Source organism: Galleria mellonella, unplaced genomic scaffold, assembly GCF_026898425.1.
Source record: "Galleria mellonella isolate WM207_F2 unplaced genomic scaffold, CSIRO_AGI_GalMel_v1 utg133, whole genome shotgun sequence".
Taxonomy (NCBI): domain Eukaryota; kingdom Metazoa; phylum Arthropoda; class Insecta; order Lepidoptera; family Pyralidae; genus Galleria; species Galleria mellonella.
This window is the reverse complement of record NW_026441990.1, coordinates 3,823,510-3,840,740: the sequence shown is the minus strand read 5'-3', so window position 1 is coordinate 3,840,740 and position 17,231 is coordinate 3,823,510. Positions and strand designations below refer to the sequence as shown.

Here is a 17,231-nt window from a genome sequence, read left to right as displayed (position 1 = left end):
AGATATTAAAATCTCGTTGATGTCTTTAATGTGAAAGAAAGGTGATTTTATAAATTATTTTTATTACAAATGCTAAAATATTTATTTATTTATTTTTATTTTAAAGCTATCTCCTTTATACCACATGATTATATACAAATAATTAAAATACTGTAAAATACGTAGTTTTTAAGCATGAAACCAAGAAATGGTCTTTAAATCAAAAAGACAATGCTTATAAATACAATCCTAGAGAGAGTCGCCAGATGCCAGCAGTATTTATCGTCTCTTGTCGTTATGGTAAACGTAATATTTGAAATGCTCACGTTTCGCTTTTTCTTCGTCTTAGCCTTTACTTTGTTATTAACTTAAGATTTTGTACCATAAAAAAATGCAAACTGCCATCGCCACGTTCGCCATCGTTATTTTGGTTTTTAAAACTAAATTATTGTACCAATTTTGATAAAATTTCTATGGGACAAATTTGAAATATATCGTATCAATTACAACAAAGTACAAAAAAGTACAAATCGGTTTATAAATGATGAAGTTATGAAATAACAAACATTACAATACACAACCTTCACCTTCTTGAATCTTCACCTTTTTGAAGTCAGTTAAAAATTAAACATTATTTAGAGCTAAAATTTGTCTATAAAAGTACATATACATTGCGTCTTCTATATAAGACCATAACTATGCTCTAGTTTTATTTAGGCCAGTGAATATCATCGTAATGCAAGTTTTCCACGGCATTTATCAGCAATGTGTCCCAATGACCACAAAATGTGGTTAATTTTCTTATTTACAATCTAATATTACACCTTGAACGTGACGCAGTTAATGTAAGTGAAACTAATCTATTGAAGCGTACATAGACATAGAGAGAATGGAGTAGTCATCCTTAATGATAATATATTAATATTTTTTTACATTAGTAAAAATAAGTTTGTAACTCTATTTATTATATTTGTGTTATCTTTTGTGTTATCTTTTGTGATATCTTTTACAATCATCATCCTCATCATCATATTAGCTGTTGGCTGTCCACTGCTGAACATACACCATTAGGAATGTTTTGACAGTAGTTAACGCACTTGGCGGGCACGTTGGTAACCGCGGTTTTAATTACCATAGGAATGCAAAAACAAGTTCGTAAGTTTATTTAGACTTAATTTTTAACATAAATACAGTTTACGTGACTTGCCTTTTTAAATTGTTCCTCGAGTGACACTTCCAGTGAAGCGTTAATTCTCTGTTGGTGATATACTGAACGCAGGCGCAGAAGTTTGTGGTCGCATGTTGCTTTCTTCTCCGCCCTACACTTAAGTTTTCACCAGTTTAAGTTACAGGAAAGATTAACTTTTTCGCACCTGTTGTTTTTATTGGCAACTTATTTTTTTATACATGTTGAAAACTTTTACTTGAAACTTATATGAGTAATAATTATTTATTTATTTACAGGAAAATCAGGACTATCTTGATCTCAATCACCTGCTGAGCCCTGATTTTCCTGTACAGTTTAGGATCACAAACCAAGCCACTAATAGGTTTTCATAAATAACGATTTATTTATCAACATGTTGAAATCTTTTACGAAGTGAAACTTATATTAGTAATAACTATTTAATATATATATATATATTGCTCGTTTCATGTTAAATTTAATAAGTTTTCATAGAGGATAATTAAGTTAAAATTTTCTTACAATTATAAAATCATCGTCGTCATCAGACGTTAACTGTCTATTGTTTAACATAGACCTTTATTGGCGACTCCGTATAGGCAAACACAGTGTTACAACGCCCCACTAGATAGAACGACGATTGCAGGGAGTGTAGAGTTAAACTCCCCTAAAGAAATAAGAAATCATCGAAATAAAAGTAATGTATCGTTTATTTTTTTTTTCTCAAAAACGTATCAGCCTGCATTAGAATAGTAGTGTCGTAGTGAAAAGCCTATTATTTGTTCACATCCACAAAAGTATAAGGTTTTCGTAATAATAGTTTAGGAGAAAATAAATAAAGAATGCAACATTTCGGGTACTAACGAAAAATTTATAAAAATGCAAATTTCTCGAAAACTATACATTTTTGCAGAACATACATGGGGGTGTTTAGAGAAGCCCTTGGATCCCTCTATCGATGGTTTTCGTTTGGATCACATGAAACCCGACACCCTGTATATAAAATAAAAAAAAGACGTTTTTAATTCGACTGTATATTTGTGAATTTATTGATTTCTGATTTTTTTTAATATATATTTCTACTTATTATTCGTTATAATTTTTGTAAAAATCTAAGTCTTTTGAGATACGAGGTACACTACACCGTTGTACACGACCCCAACATGTTGGTGTCTAACACTTAACAAAAACAACTGAGGTGGTTTTATGGGAGTACGAATTAATGGACTTTCAATTAATTTCAATGGGGAAAATAAAATTAATAAAAATTAATTAGTGATTAATAAAAATTAAATAGTTTTTAATAAAAATTAATTAGTTTTAATAAAAATTAATTAGTTTTTAATAAAAATTAATTAGTTTTTAATAAAAAATAATTAGTTTTTAATAAAATATAATTAGTAATTAATAAAAAATAAAAATTAATAAAAAATTAATAAATTAATTAAAAATTAGTAATTAATAAAAAACAATTAGTAATTAATAAAAATAATAATAAATAAAAAATAATTAGTAATTAATAAAAATTAATTATTAATTAATAAAAATTAATTAGTTATTAATAAAAATTAATTATTTATTAATAAAAATTAATTAGTTATTAATAAAAAATTTATTAGTAATTAATAAAAATTAATTAGTAATTAATAAAAATTAATTAGTAATTAATAAAAATTAATTAGTAATTAATAAAAATTAATTAGTAATTAATAAAATTAATTAGTAATTAATAAAAATTAATTAGTAATTAATAAAAATTAATAAATTAATAAAAATAATTAGTAATTAATAAAAATTCATTAAATTAATAAAAATTCATTAAAATGAAAATAAATTAAATTATTAAAAATTAATTAAATTAAAAAATTAATTAGTAATTAATAAAAATTAATAATTTAATATAAATTAATTAGTAATTATATAATAAGTAATTAATAAAAATTAATAAGTAATTAATAAAAATTAATAATAATTAATAAAAATTAATAAGTAATTAATAAAAATTAATAAGTAATTAATAAATATTAATTAGCAATTAATAAAAAATAATTAAAATTAATAAAGATTAATTAGTAAATAATAAAGTTAATTAGTAATTAATAAAAATTAGATAGTAATTAATAAAAATTAATTATTAATACAAAAATTAATTATTAACTAATAAAAATTAATCAATTATTAATAAAAATTAATTAGTAATTACAAAAATTAATTAGTAACTAAAAAATTTAATTAATAATTAATAAAAATTAATTAGTAATTACAAAATTTATTAGTAACTAATAAAAAATAATTAATAATTTATAAAAATTAATTAGTAATTAATAAAAAATAATTAGTAATTTATTAAGATTAATTAGTAATTAATAGAAATTGATTAGTAATTAATAAAAAAATTAGTAACTCATAAAAAATAATTAGTTATTAATAAATAATTAATTAGTAATGTATAAAAATTAATAAAATTAATAATATAAAATTTATAAAAAATAATTAGTAATTAATAAATACGTAATAATTAATCAATAATTAATCACATTATTGTAATTAATGAATATGTGTTAATTAATTATTAATCAATTACTTAATTAGGTAATTATTAATTAAACAATTAGTTATTAATAATAATTAATCACTAATGATTTTTAATTAATTGTTAATTAATCAAAATTAATTAGATATTATTAATTAATTTGTTATTAATAATCAATTAATAATTAATAAATAATTAACAATTAATAATTATCAATTAATTAATTAGTGATTTTTATTATTTATTAACTAATTAACGAGTAATGGAGGGATTGGATTTTTAGTAATGCAGACTACTTTTTGCTTAGCAGGCCGACCTCCACGTGATTTCCCCTTGAAACTATCGTGTGGAATTCCAGGTGTGTTCTGTGGATGTGGACCTGTCTTTTCATTCTCATCTATCAACCTTCACTGTTTCTCGCCAGCGTATACCGTTAGCTCAGGTAGGGTTACCATTAATATAATAATGTAATATAAATAATAATAATGTAGGGTAATTCCACTGTTATATCTCAACGTTTAAACTGATATACACCTATGCGAGCATAGCTGCTTTACGGCAATCAAGAGTGGGATAGAAATACCAAAGCAGATGACTTTTGTACAAAGTCGCTCCCTTGTACTTCGAATACACAGTATTCGGACACAGGTTTCAAAAATTTGCGGTATTTAAATATTGGTCACGTGTTTATATTGTTCTATATTGTTTATTGTTTTATACTTTCATTTCAGCAGTCTCTTTGTGATTATTATCGATGCTAAAAAGAAAACTGTAAATTAAGCTAAGGATCCCAAATAAACATTTTTATTTATTTATTATTATAATTGTTCACTGCTGTCTTCCCCATAAAGGGAGTTTTACCAATAGTTACCACGCTTGGCAGGCGGATTTAGAGATGTTTTAAGAGGGACACTGTTGCCCATCCCTCTACTATTATACTTAATAAAAAATAAATTAAAAGGTACTCCTTCTTACGACGAAAGGTGCTGCTTCTTACGACGTCCAAAGGAAAGGAAGGGGTAGCTTATTTTATACCGGAATCACACGGACAGTTTCACTATTAATTTTTCTTTAATTAGTAAACGAAAATTGACTGAATATTTATTATGTACATTAAAAATAAGCTTTAGAAATAATTTGGAACATAATTTAAGTGTTTGGAACATAATTTGAATACCCAAACAAGTTCTCGAGTAGTTTTATTTTAATGGTTGGAAATGGAATGGTAATCCGGTCTGCGCTATCAATATACACTGATGGGGCACCAGTAAGTGATAATAGCTGAGAATGAAAGCAGAATTAGTCAATCGAGCTAATTTAACAAGAATTAACTACGATGGTTTCCAGAAAGAATCGCGTGGAGGTCGACCTAATGGAGTGTATTGCCAGCAATAAGGCTTTTGGATCCTATTACTGACACACCCTTTTTTTCGGCATTCGAGTTGTCTAAGTTCTCAGACTTGAGGCAAGATTTCAAGAAAGAACACTAGAAAAGTCTAATGGTAAGCACATCACTACCATAAAGTAATATTTTGTTATTAGGGATGGTAAACAAAAAGTAAAATGGTAGTTACCGTCAATATACAATGTCATGAACTACGTGATGGACAATTAATACGTCCATATAGATTAACACAGATTATAAATGTGAAAGTGTGTTAAGATAAACGTTTAGTTAAGATAAACTAACACGATGATATGTAACTGACTCACTGCTCTGCCGTTATTCAGTTTATTATATAATTAGTACTGGGGGGGGGGGGGGAGGGGGAGAGGATACTTTACGAGGGTAATTTCCAAGTAAACAAATTGTTGATAAACAAATTCTTAAAGGATACATTTTTAGATCGGTCCCATAGAGACTTTATCAAAATATGTTTCATAGTTTAGTTTCTAAACCAAAATAACTGTTTTTTTTTTTCTAATCTAAATAATTTATTTGGACACGATTGTATCCGATTTTTTTGTAGAACATGTTAAATTATGTATGTTATCTACCTAATTGTTATTACTTCATAGAACTTATTGTTATTGTTATTTCTCTCGTATTCTTTCACGTAACCTCTTATATTTCTAACTCTACCATCAGAACACATCTTTGTGATAGCTTTAAGTTACAAATATTATAAAATCTAGGTATGTATACTGTGTCTATGGTTTAAAGGTGTTATCACTTTTCATCAGGTATGTCGACTTGATTGTTATTCTAAGTATAATAAAAAAAAATAAGGGTAGACTATCAATTCCATGAGATAAGAAAGATACATTTATATATGTTGGTTTCGATTGCTGATAAAGTAAATAAACATACTATAATTTTCACGTGACGTCTATCAAATCACCAATGCACCACAGCACCGTTACGCCGATAGCTATTGCTTCATCATTATGCCCACATGGTTGCACCTAAACAGAGTAATGACTTTGCAATTGTGCTAAACAATAAGTAAATTTAACGCTCTCACAAAAACATGACGCTAATGCAAAACACGGTATCTCACTCATCAAGGCATTTCATTTTTTTTTTATTACATAATTTCTGTAAGAGGCGAAACCGATTTATACGTATGACAAAAGGCGAGGTAACGAAACGCAAGCGTAAACCGGCCGTTGAGTGCGCGGGCGCAACGCAGACCTACCAAGCAAGTTTCCTCTTGCTCAGTTATGCGCGAGACGTCGATGGGGTAGGACGTGTCGCCCTCGAACTAAAAGTGTCAAAATTAATCGCCGAGCGTTCGGAAACAGTGTTATTTATTGTGCATAATTATTTTTGCGTGTTATTAATAAAGTTTGAATGAAAAAAACATTGTGTTCTGTGGACGATGGACGATTAAACGCTTTATTCAGCGCACGGATTCTGTAAAGGTGAGCGCTATGCGGCCGAGTTGAGAAGGGCTCTATTTCTATAAGCTAGTTTGGTGGTTGACTTCTTTTCAAAAGGGTTGACTTGTGGACTTTTGCAAGGCGAATCGCATTCTCTGTTGGGTCCATTTGTCAACATTATTGTGCAATTCAATTTGAATTTTGATGGGATATTGTGACCTTTGTTTTGTAAGACGGCGTGTTTCGTTGTTGTTTTTCATCTGGTCAATCTCTCCGGCCTTGTAATGCTCTGTGGAAGTGTGGAATGTCAATTCCAAATGGTTAATCGTGGACCCCAATTAACTCAGTATACGTTTATATTTGTATATAAATGGTTAAATTGAAATAAACGTTAAATTATTAAGTAAGTTTATTAACAATATTACCTTTTTGTAATTTAATGTTTATATTATTATAGGTATTTAAAACAAAATAGATAAAGTTAGGCACTATCTCTTATTTACTTATGTATCGATGTTTTTTATTTAGTAACAGTACATTTTATACTACCCACATATTTTATTAGCGCACTATAGAATATACAACCTTATTACATCTATATACTAAATATAATGTGTACAAATTTAACAATTAACTAGATAGTATGACCATGACTCTTAACTTTACCACCATTAAGGGTACAATTAAAATAAACAAGTTTTTCCACGTGACCGAAAAAAAACGGTCGAGTGATAGTTTACATCCAATACATCGAATTTTTAATTAGTTGCCATTTATACGATCAGTAAAGTTTAATGGTAATTTATAGACATGGCCAGAGTTCTTAGGTCAATTTGGATTTGGAACTTTTCTATATTAAGAAATCTTATATATAATATAGCTTAGCAAGATTATCATATATACATACATTATATTAATTTATTTAAATACTAGTTTTCGCCCACTACTTTGTACGCGTAGATTTCAGAATTAGGAAAATCAAAATTCTTTTTTTGAAAATAGTATTCAATTTAGTGCAGCAGTTTTTGGGTGATGCCGGAACGAATGTGTGTATACGTTAGACATTATTTATAAAAAATATTGTTTTGGCTTCTATTGCTCTTATTATATACTCGTTTTTTTTTTAAATATCTCCCATGTACAGACATCGTTTAGTTAGAATTTTATTATATTACTAAGATAGACAACTTCATTCGCGTGGAAGTCGAGGTCTGTATTTTATCATTCGTTGGACAGATTGTGATAAAATATATACTTATACACACCAAGTAGGATTAGTTTTTGCTCATTTATTTTCTAGTAATGACTAGGAGTGGATAATATATTGCAATATCTATATATTTCATTTACAATATCTATATACAAGGCCAATAATGAATATGTTAAAGTCTGGTATCCAAAAATAATACTAGATAACATTATTTTAACATATTCGAAAATAGATATCTGTTCGATATGGGCGATATAATGTCCTGAGGAGCATAATACATAGATATCGGATTGGTATGCATATTATCCATGTCTAGTGAATTTACTGGGTACACAGGAATAACACCTGAGTCCTCAGGAATGGCAACGCATGGGGGGTATCGTGGGCGAAACAGTATACTCTGTTATGTGCATGGTACTGCTGATGTCTATAGCTTGTTTGTCATTTTAAGTAGTATAAAAAAAAAGGTATAAATACATCGATATCAATTAATTGTATTGAAAAAACTGTATCTCTAAAAAAAATGAAAATTAATCTATAAAAATTATTTATATTGTTCTTTCGAAATAATCGAAAACATCTCGCGAAAAATAAATAAAATACTCTTAATTAGCCACCGACTTGCATTTGATGGTTAAATTTACGTACCAACTTTCTAATTGTTTCTACGCAATATAAAATTAATGTTGGTTTGGACAATTTTAATTAACTTCTACCATAGAAGCATATTTATTTTTAATTAATCGCGCTTTTAAGACATTTTAGGAACGATTAAATTATAATTGTTTTTTTTTTATGTAACTTGGTATGGCAAGCATGCTGACTGTACATCTGTTGCAAAGTGGTAAATATTATTTAAAGATATGACTGTTTATAAAGACGGCAAAGAAATATAATTCTTGCCGTCTTTATAAACAGAATATAAAGAAAAAAAGAATTTGATTAAATTATAAATAATTTAATCAAATTCTTATAACATACAGCCTGTTTAAAATTAATACATAGTCAAATTAATTATCAACTTATTTACTTACATAATCTATAATTCATAATATAGGGATAATATTTATATCATTATGTGATACATTCACATTTCCCATATTTAGAACTAACAAAATTTTTCATCGTGCCTCCCACCAAACTGTTTATAATTACTCCTCTCCATCCAAAGGTTGCCTGGAAGAGATCGCTCTTAGCGATAAGGTCGCCCATTGTTTTCTCATTGTGATTATTTCTTGTAATTATTTATATTTATAATAAGTTTACTATTGTAATCTTTTGGAGGAAACAATATATATATATATATATATATATATATATATATATATATATATATATATATATATATATATATATATATATATATATATATATATATATATATATATATATATAACTAATATATTTCTTAGAATCACAAAAAGAAATAGACTGTTCATGGTTCACATTGGATATCTTGGAATATACTGCAATGCCTTTAGTATTCATAGAGTACTTTGAATTTACACTGCTAATTTCATCCATTACACTGAAAATTAGGTTCCGGCATAGAATGGGCCACCTCTTCCTTTCTCGTGGGTGTCGTAATAGCGTTCCTCTTAAAACACCACTAAAGTCTAACTGCGGTAGTCAAACCGGCTGCCAAGCGTGGCAAGTCTTAGCAAAACCCCCAATAGGGTAAAGCCTATGTTCAGCAGTGGACAATTGAACAGCTGATATGATGATACAGAAAGTACAGTCTTCATCAATAAAGTATTTATTTATTTATTTTAAAAGACGACTAGAATAATAAACCTATAGTTACATCGTGCATAAGAATTCCGTTGCTTTCATTTGGAACGGAATCCTAAAAATGCTGTAGACTGTAGATTCTACCATTTGTTCCGGAGAATTGCACCAGTTTGCAATTATGTCTGTATTTCTTAGAAAGGTCACCGCATCAGGTTTCCTGCATAGCATTTTTTAGTACCTAGACCGCGTCTTCCATGTGGAATTTCTGTACCCTGTAAGATCATGCCATATCCCACCCTTCAAACCGAAACACAGCCATGCAAACACAACTGCTTCACGGTAGAAACACGTGGGACAGAGGTACCCAAGCAATCGACTTTTGTACAAAGTCTCCCTCTGGTAATACCGTGGTAGTAACCGGTAAGTGGTTGTTAGGGATGGGTAATATATGAGCAACTAGTATAGCAATTTATGTTAAAATTTTGGATAACAAACGTTTAACATATTCGAAAATAGATATCTGACCAATGTGTATTAAAAATGTGTGATGATCCATTAAAGTTATATTTTATATAGATATTGGATTGGTTTTATTACATTTGTACGCACCAGAACCCAAGTGTATAGCTTATTTGTCACCTCATGTTCCATTCTTCATAGTTTTGCTAATATTGCAATTGTCTAAATATACGATAAAGAGATGATTTGATGATGACTGAGGTGATGATAATATAATTGATGGTGGAACATGATACACAATATCCCTCCTTTGCATAATGGTGGAAATTTCCATCATAACATATTCAATGCCCAAAAATTATATAAAAGAACAAGTTCACTTTAAGTAGATCGTGTCTGGATACCTTTTTAATGTCCATTGCAGAAAAAAAAAACAAAGCTGTTAAATTTATTTTTTTAACCATTTTTCCTTTAATTTTGAACATGAATTATATCACCTTGATTTAGTTCACCAATAAAAAAAAATCATGCAAAGAAGGGTTAAATTAAAACCGTTATTTAAAAATGACATACATATGTTTTTCACATATTTTTCACCATATCTGCCCTTCATACGCTTTCTGTTTTTACCTAATGGTCAGCTGGTAGAGAATACCATATGGCATTAAGCTCGCCACTTGTACAAAGTTCTATTGTGCAATAAAGAATAAATAAATAAATACACACTTCTTTTGGGAAGTCAAATGGTTTCAATTCATGTAATAAAATACATGAATTAAAACCATTTTTTTTTCTTTATACAACTTAGAATGGTAAACAAGCTGACGGCCCACCTTATGGAAAGTAGTAACCGTCGCCTATAGACATGAGCAGTACCATGGACATAACAGAGTATACTGTTTCGCCCATGATACCCCCCATGCGTTGCCATTCCTGAGGACTCAAATGTTATTGCTATGTACCCAGTAAATTCACGCCATATGCTTTAAAATCGGTCAAAAACAAGTAAATACTTGATAGTTACGCGTGCACATGCACAATGTATTATTATGAATGTTGCGTGTTGAAACGACGTAAGCGTATCTCACCTACATACTCGGTGTGTGTATCGATTATTCATAGAAATGAATTAGTCACAAATTGGCATGTCTGTTTGCGCTTCTGTCTATGGAGGTGATACCAGGAAATAAGAATTTGTATGCAGGTGGCATTATGTTTTATTATAAATACCTAGCTAATAATACATTTTTTTTTATTGGATGAAAATGGTATGGTAACCCCGCCTGCGCTAATGGGATACGCTGGTGGAGCATCAGTGAAGGGTGATAGATGAGAATGAAAACAGGCCAGTTAGCCCATCATGATGAATTCATCAGGAATTAATCATGATAGTTTCCAGGAAGAACCGCGAGGAGGTCCACCTGGTTGGGTATATTGCTAGCAATGGGATTCTCAGTCTTCATTACTAACAATCCCCCCCTTCCGCTAATAATACATTGAAATGGGAAGTTTAGAATTATAGTGGTACAGTTTTTTTTTTTATATGATGATAATGGAATGCTAATCTCGCTATTTAAGCCGGTGCGTTTTTTTGCTTGATAATTTTCTTGTTTTAAACAATTGGTTAACGGACAGTATTTTTACATCGCGACTTATTATATCTTTGAATTTAAAATCTTTCTATCACTCCTGAATCTATATATATGTAAATGTCTTCAAGCCAACATCTACATATTTAAATTCTTTATTGTATTCACCTAGGTTGATTTTCTATTTTTTTTTATGTAACTGACAATGGCAAACAAGCTGACGGCCCACCTGATGGAAAGTGGTAACCGTCGCCTATAGACATGAGCAGTACCACGGACATAACAGAGTATACTGTTTCGCCCATGATAACCCCCCATGCGTTGTCATTTCTGAGGACTCAGGTGTTATTCCTCTGTACTCTGTAAATTCACTGTCATATTCCACCCTTCAAATCCCAACCTTAAAAAAACATAGCCACGCGAACACAACTGCTTCAAGGTAGAAACACGAATGGGACAGAGGTGCCCAAGCAAACGACTTTTGTAAATATTATGATTGTAAGAATCATTGTCTACAGTAATGACAAAGTTTATCTTATCTTATCTTAAAATGCTAGGATAATTAACCTTTCTGATGATGGCAAGGTGTGCACTAAAAATAATTACTTGAATTTTTTAAAAAAACCAAAGATACAGATAGGAATATAATATATATAATAATAGGATAGGGAATACGCGGGCGAAGTCGCGACAAACAGCTAGTGCACATAGTACTTGCCAACAACTGGTCGTGTGAAGGGCCGCCCTCTGGTGTCAACAGTTTCTAGGCCGCCTTCATTATACGGAAGGCGTGTTAAGTGGCTTACCGGACGATGGCAAGCACGAAGCAAGTGACAATCGTTTTTTAATGAGCCAACATGAATTTTGTAAATTAAGAGGCTTGGAAAACTATAAGAGAAACGTAAGATATACATATATAATATACACACATATATATATATATATATATATATATATATATATATATATATATATATTTGAGTGGGCACGTTTTTATCATATTTGTGTTTTAAGAAGGATAGTGCTGCGTTTTCTCGACTTATGTCCACCCATGACTCCCACAGGAACAGGGTTTTGCCAGTGTAACGTGTAAGTTCACGTAAAAAGTAAGTTTTGTATCGAAATGTGTGTTTTGAAATTTTTCAATATGGATTGTTGGTTAAAAAAGAGTCGATATTTAATTTTGAGAAATTTTGATTTATTTTTCAAAGCAGTCAAAAGTAATCAGGTAATAATTATAAAATATTATATTATTATATATATTTTATACCATATTCGGAAACTGAAACTTTACAAATTACAATATAAGAAAGTCAGTATATTTCGGTTCACTTGTTTAAAAACTATAAATTTAATTCAACAAAAAAAAGGTTTAATATGAAGAAATAACGATAGAAACTATTTCACGATACAAACGAAAAAAAAAACTATGAATGAAATATCAATAAATATAAAAAAAAAAACCGCTTGCAAGAGGAAAGAGCGTGGAAAATCAACAACAATGTACAATAACACAAACTCACCATTGGCAATGAATAAATTATATCTGAGCCTTTAATTTTTACGGTACTCTACGCATTTATATTCATATATTGTTCTTAAAGGCACAACAATGAAATTAAATGACCTTACAAGTTAAACTTATCAAAGGAATAAATTAGCTGCATTTTAAACCATTTTGAAAGCAGGAAGTTCTCAGTTCCTTTTTTCTACATTTGAAAAATATCTATTAGTCATAAAATAATTTCACATGAATAACAACCATATTTATGATATAAAAGAAAAAAATATCTATATAGTCATAAAATAATTGTATTATGGGCGAAACAGTATACTCTGTTATGTCCATGGTACTGCTCATGTCTATAGGCGACGGTTACCACTTTCCATCAGGTGGGCCGTCAGCTTGTTTGCCATTCTAAGTTGTATAAAAAAAAAAGTATCTACAAATTTATGATATTTAAATTTTTTTTTCTTGCGGTGGACCTTTCTGACAAATTTCATGATTCTATGTCAACGAGAAGTACCCCGTAGGCCTCGATTCTTTTGCAAATATCAAAATATACGCAATAAATGGCGGTTGGTATCTTTTCATTGTTTTATTGACTTAGAAGTTAGATTTTGTTTACAACTTTAAAAAAATATAGACTTGAGTATTTGATATGAATTTCACGTCATTTTTCTTAACCCTTACGCTTCCTTAGAAAAAGCGTCGTTGAAAATTTAAAGTTTTAGACCAGGATTCGATCTTGGATCCGCAGTCAAGCGCTATCCAACTGAACTATCACCGCTCCATTCTATTTTATTTAAAAATGTATTGACAGTCCGAGCCAATTTAGAACAAATCCGGTTTTTATGTTGGCATCCTTATCGGGAATCTACCGCACATGTATCTAAACTAAAAACAGAATACACTGGATTCTTATATTGAAATGAAATCTTAATCGTGTCTCGGTCGGACATTTTTATATATATGTATTTCTTAAGACATTGACATTAATAAATTGATCAACATCTATCTTTCCAAGCATTCCCGTGTCGAGAAATTGTATGAGAAAATTATTCCTTCCATTTTTTTTTATACAACTTAGAATGGCAAACAAGCTGACGACTCACCTGATGGAAAGTTGTAACCGTTGCCTATAGACATGAGCAGTACCATGGACATAACAGAGTATACTGTTTCGTCCATGTGCATTGCCATTCCTGAGGACTCAGGTGTTATTCCTCCGTACCCAGTAAATTCACGCCATATCTCACCCTTCAAACCGAAACACAGCCATGCAAACACAACTGCTTCACGGTCGAAACACGAATGAGAGAGAGGTACCCAAGCAATCGACTTTTGTACAAAGTCTCCCTCTGGTATAGTTTCGCTTATTAACATTTCAATTGAGTTTTTTTTTATGGGTGAAGATGGACAAATGCTAATGGTGTAAAATAACACTAAAGAAGAATGAAATAATAACCATGGAGTCAAGGCAGCACCGTGGCGAATTCGCTAGGAACTAATGTAAATGATTTCCAGGGCGACCTTGTGGAGGATGATCTGACGGGGTATATTGTTAGCAGTGGGGAAATAGCGTCCCCATTACAAAAAATACTATTAATCTCGTAATATAAATGCGAATGTTTGCATCGGAATTACAACTGTATGAAACCAACTTTTTCTATTGGTTTTCGACACATTATTCTTTTAAAAAATGTTCAGTTTTTCTAATTGCTAATGATTTTATATTCACTCTGTATGGAAAGAAAGAAATATTTTTATTTCAGTAAATTTAAATTTAAGCATTTTTGAATAATCATTTTTTGTAGGATTTTACCACTTATCCTGGATGCAATTTTAGCTGATAAGAACGGGCAAGGAACTCGGCTGTTGCTTTTTAATAAAAAAAAAATAATTTTATACATTATGAGTTTAAATTGAAGCGACGCTTTCTTTTTTTTTATAGTACTTTGTTTTTGTTAGTACTTTGGTTTTGTTATTATATTTTTTGTGTATCTCCATGGGACTGCATTAATAATAACTCTCTAATTAAAATACTGTGATTAGCACTGTAAGGTCTATTGTTGTAAAGCTATGATGCTATCGTGTATTAATTTTTTTTTATACAACTTAGAATGGCAAACAAGCTGACGGCCCACCTGATGGAAAGTGGTAACCGTCGTCTAAAGACATGAGCAGTACCATAGATATAACAGAGTATACTGTTTCGCTCATGATACCTCCCATGCGTTGCCATTCCTGAGGACTCAGATGTTATTCCTCTGTACCTTGTAAATTCACGCCATATCCCACCCTTCAAACCGAAACACGACCATGCAAACCCAACTGCTTAACGGTAGAAACACGAATGGGACAGAGGTACCTAAGCAATCGACTTTTGTACAAAGTCTGCCTCTGGTAAATATTAATATACATATATAAATGACTGTTTGTTGCTATAATTAATAATTAAAAAATAAAATTATGAATACAAAGTACTAAGCAGTATTAGATAGAAGAACAGATAACGGGATAACGGGAACCTTTCCGGTTCTTGAGTGGCGATCCCGTACGAGTGTAGTGATCCCGAAACTCAGTGTTAGACGACCCCCCGCTAGATGGCGTGACGACCTGATATGCATTGCAGGGAGTCAGTGGATGCAGATGGCTTAAGACCGTTCTTTATGGCAGTCTATGGGGGAGGCTTATGTCCAGCAGTGGACGGATAATGGTTGAAATAATGATGATGATTAGATCGCAAAAATTAAGATATATTATTATATATCTTAATATTATTATATAATATTATTTGTGATTCTGTATATTTTTGGATCAAATTCTCAAACGTGCATTATTAGCACGAACAATGGCCATCGTCCTTACTGCAAATCTTCATAATTATAAAATCAATGTTATGTTAATATTCATGAGAAAAAAAAATATATATACATACAACATTGTTAATAATTCTGTTATGTGTTCACGGGTTAGGTAATTTGATTATCGTGGAATAGTTAATTGCCTAAAATTACCAAGGATTTTGTGGAAATATTTAACACTAGCAATCGGTAAGATAGAATTTTTGCAAAAAAAACTTATATGTAAGTAGCCGACAATAAAATAAAAGCCTATTTTTTTTTTATTTTAGTCGTTAACTGTCCACTGCTGGACATTTAGCCTTCCCCATAAGGAGAGTTTTGTCAGTAGTTGCCACGCTTGGCAGGCGGGTCGGCAACCGCAGTGAGGCTTTTACAGATGTAAGAGAGATGCTGCTCATCCCTCACCCTCCCTTAGTCGCCTCTTACGACACCCACGGGAAAGGGTGGCCTATTCTATGCCGGGGCACACACGACGAAAAGCCTTTTTTTATACAACTTAGAATGGCAAACAAGATGACGGCCCACCTGATGGAAAGTGGTAACCGTCTCCTATAGACATGAGCAATACCATGGACATAACAGAGTATACTGTTTCGCCCATGTAACGCATGGGGGTATCCCCATGCGTTGCCATTCCTGAGGACTCAGGTGTTATTCCTCTGTACCCTGTAAATTCACGCCATATCCCCTACCCTTCCTTCAAACCGAAACACAGCCATACAAACACAACTGCTTGATGGTTGAAACACGAATGTGACAGAGGTACCCAAGCAAACGACTTTTGTACAAACTCTCCCTCTGGTTAGGTTAGCCTATGTTATTTGCCGATAATGTAAATATTTTTTAAAATTGGTTGTGTATTTCTGGAATCATCATATTAGTTATAGTCTATGCGCTGCTGAACATGGGTTTCCTCTATAAGGGGTGTTTTGCCAATAGTTGTGACGCTTGGCAGGCGAATTGGCAACCAAATTTTGGAATTTGTTGATTGTTTTAAGGGACGCTGCTGCTCGTCCTTCTACCATTATGTTCCCTTACTCGCCTCTTGCAATAGCTAAGTATTATATTATCTGTGGCTACGGGAAAGGAAGGGGTGGCCTATTTTAGGCCGGGCCACTCGGAAACCAAATATTGTAGGGACAGAATTAATAATTGGGACAGAGTAACCTTACCTTAGTAAACAGTTTGTATACTTTGTTAGTAGTACAATTAAATATTAAATTAAGTATTGACACAATTATCAAGTACAGTCGGGTCGAGCTATTAGTTTACTATGCAATATTACGTTTCGGATGTATTGCGTGGTTTCCTGCAAGTTTGGCGGCCTCAGACGCATCCTGCACAATGATGTTT

General features: G+C 31.0%; 1 protein-coding gene across 2 annotated transcripts in view; it reads left to right on the top strand.

Moving 5' to 3' along the window:
• The first annotated feature begins 6,349 nt into the window (after positions 1–6,349).
• Positions 6,350–17,231, top strand: part of LOC113511136 (uncharacterized) — a 166,898-nt gene continuing 156,016 nt past the window's right edge. For both annotated transcript variants that reach the window (XM_026894736.3, XM_052903194.1), the window contains exon 1: positions 6,350–6,563. The gene's annotated coding sequence lies outside the window, so the exon portion shown is untranslated. The remainder of the gene's footprint in view (positions 6,564–17,231) is intronic.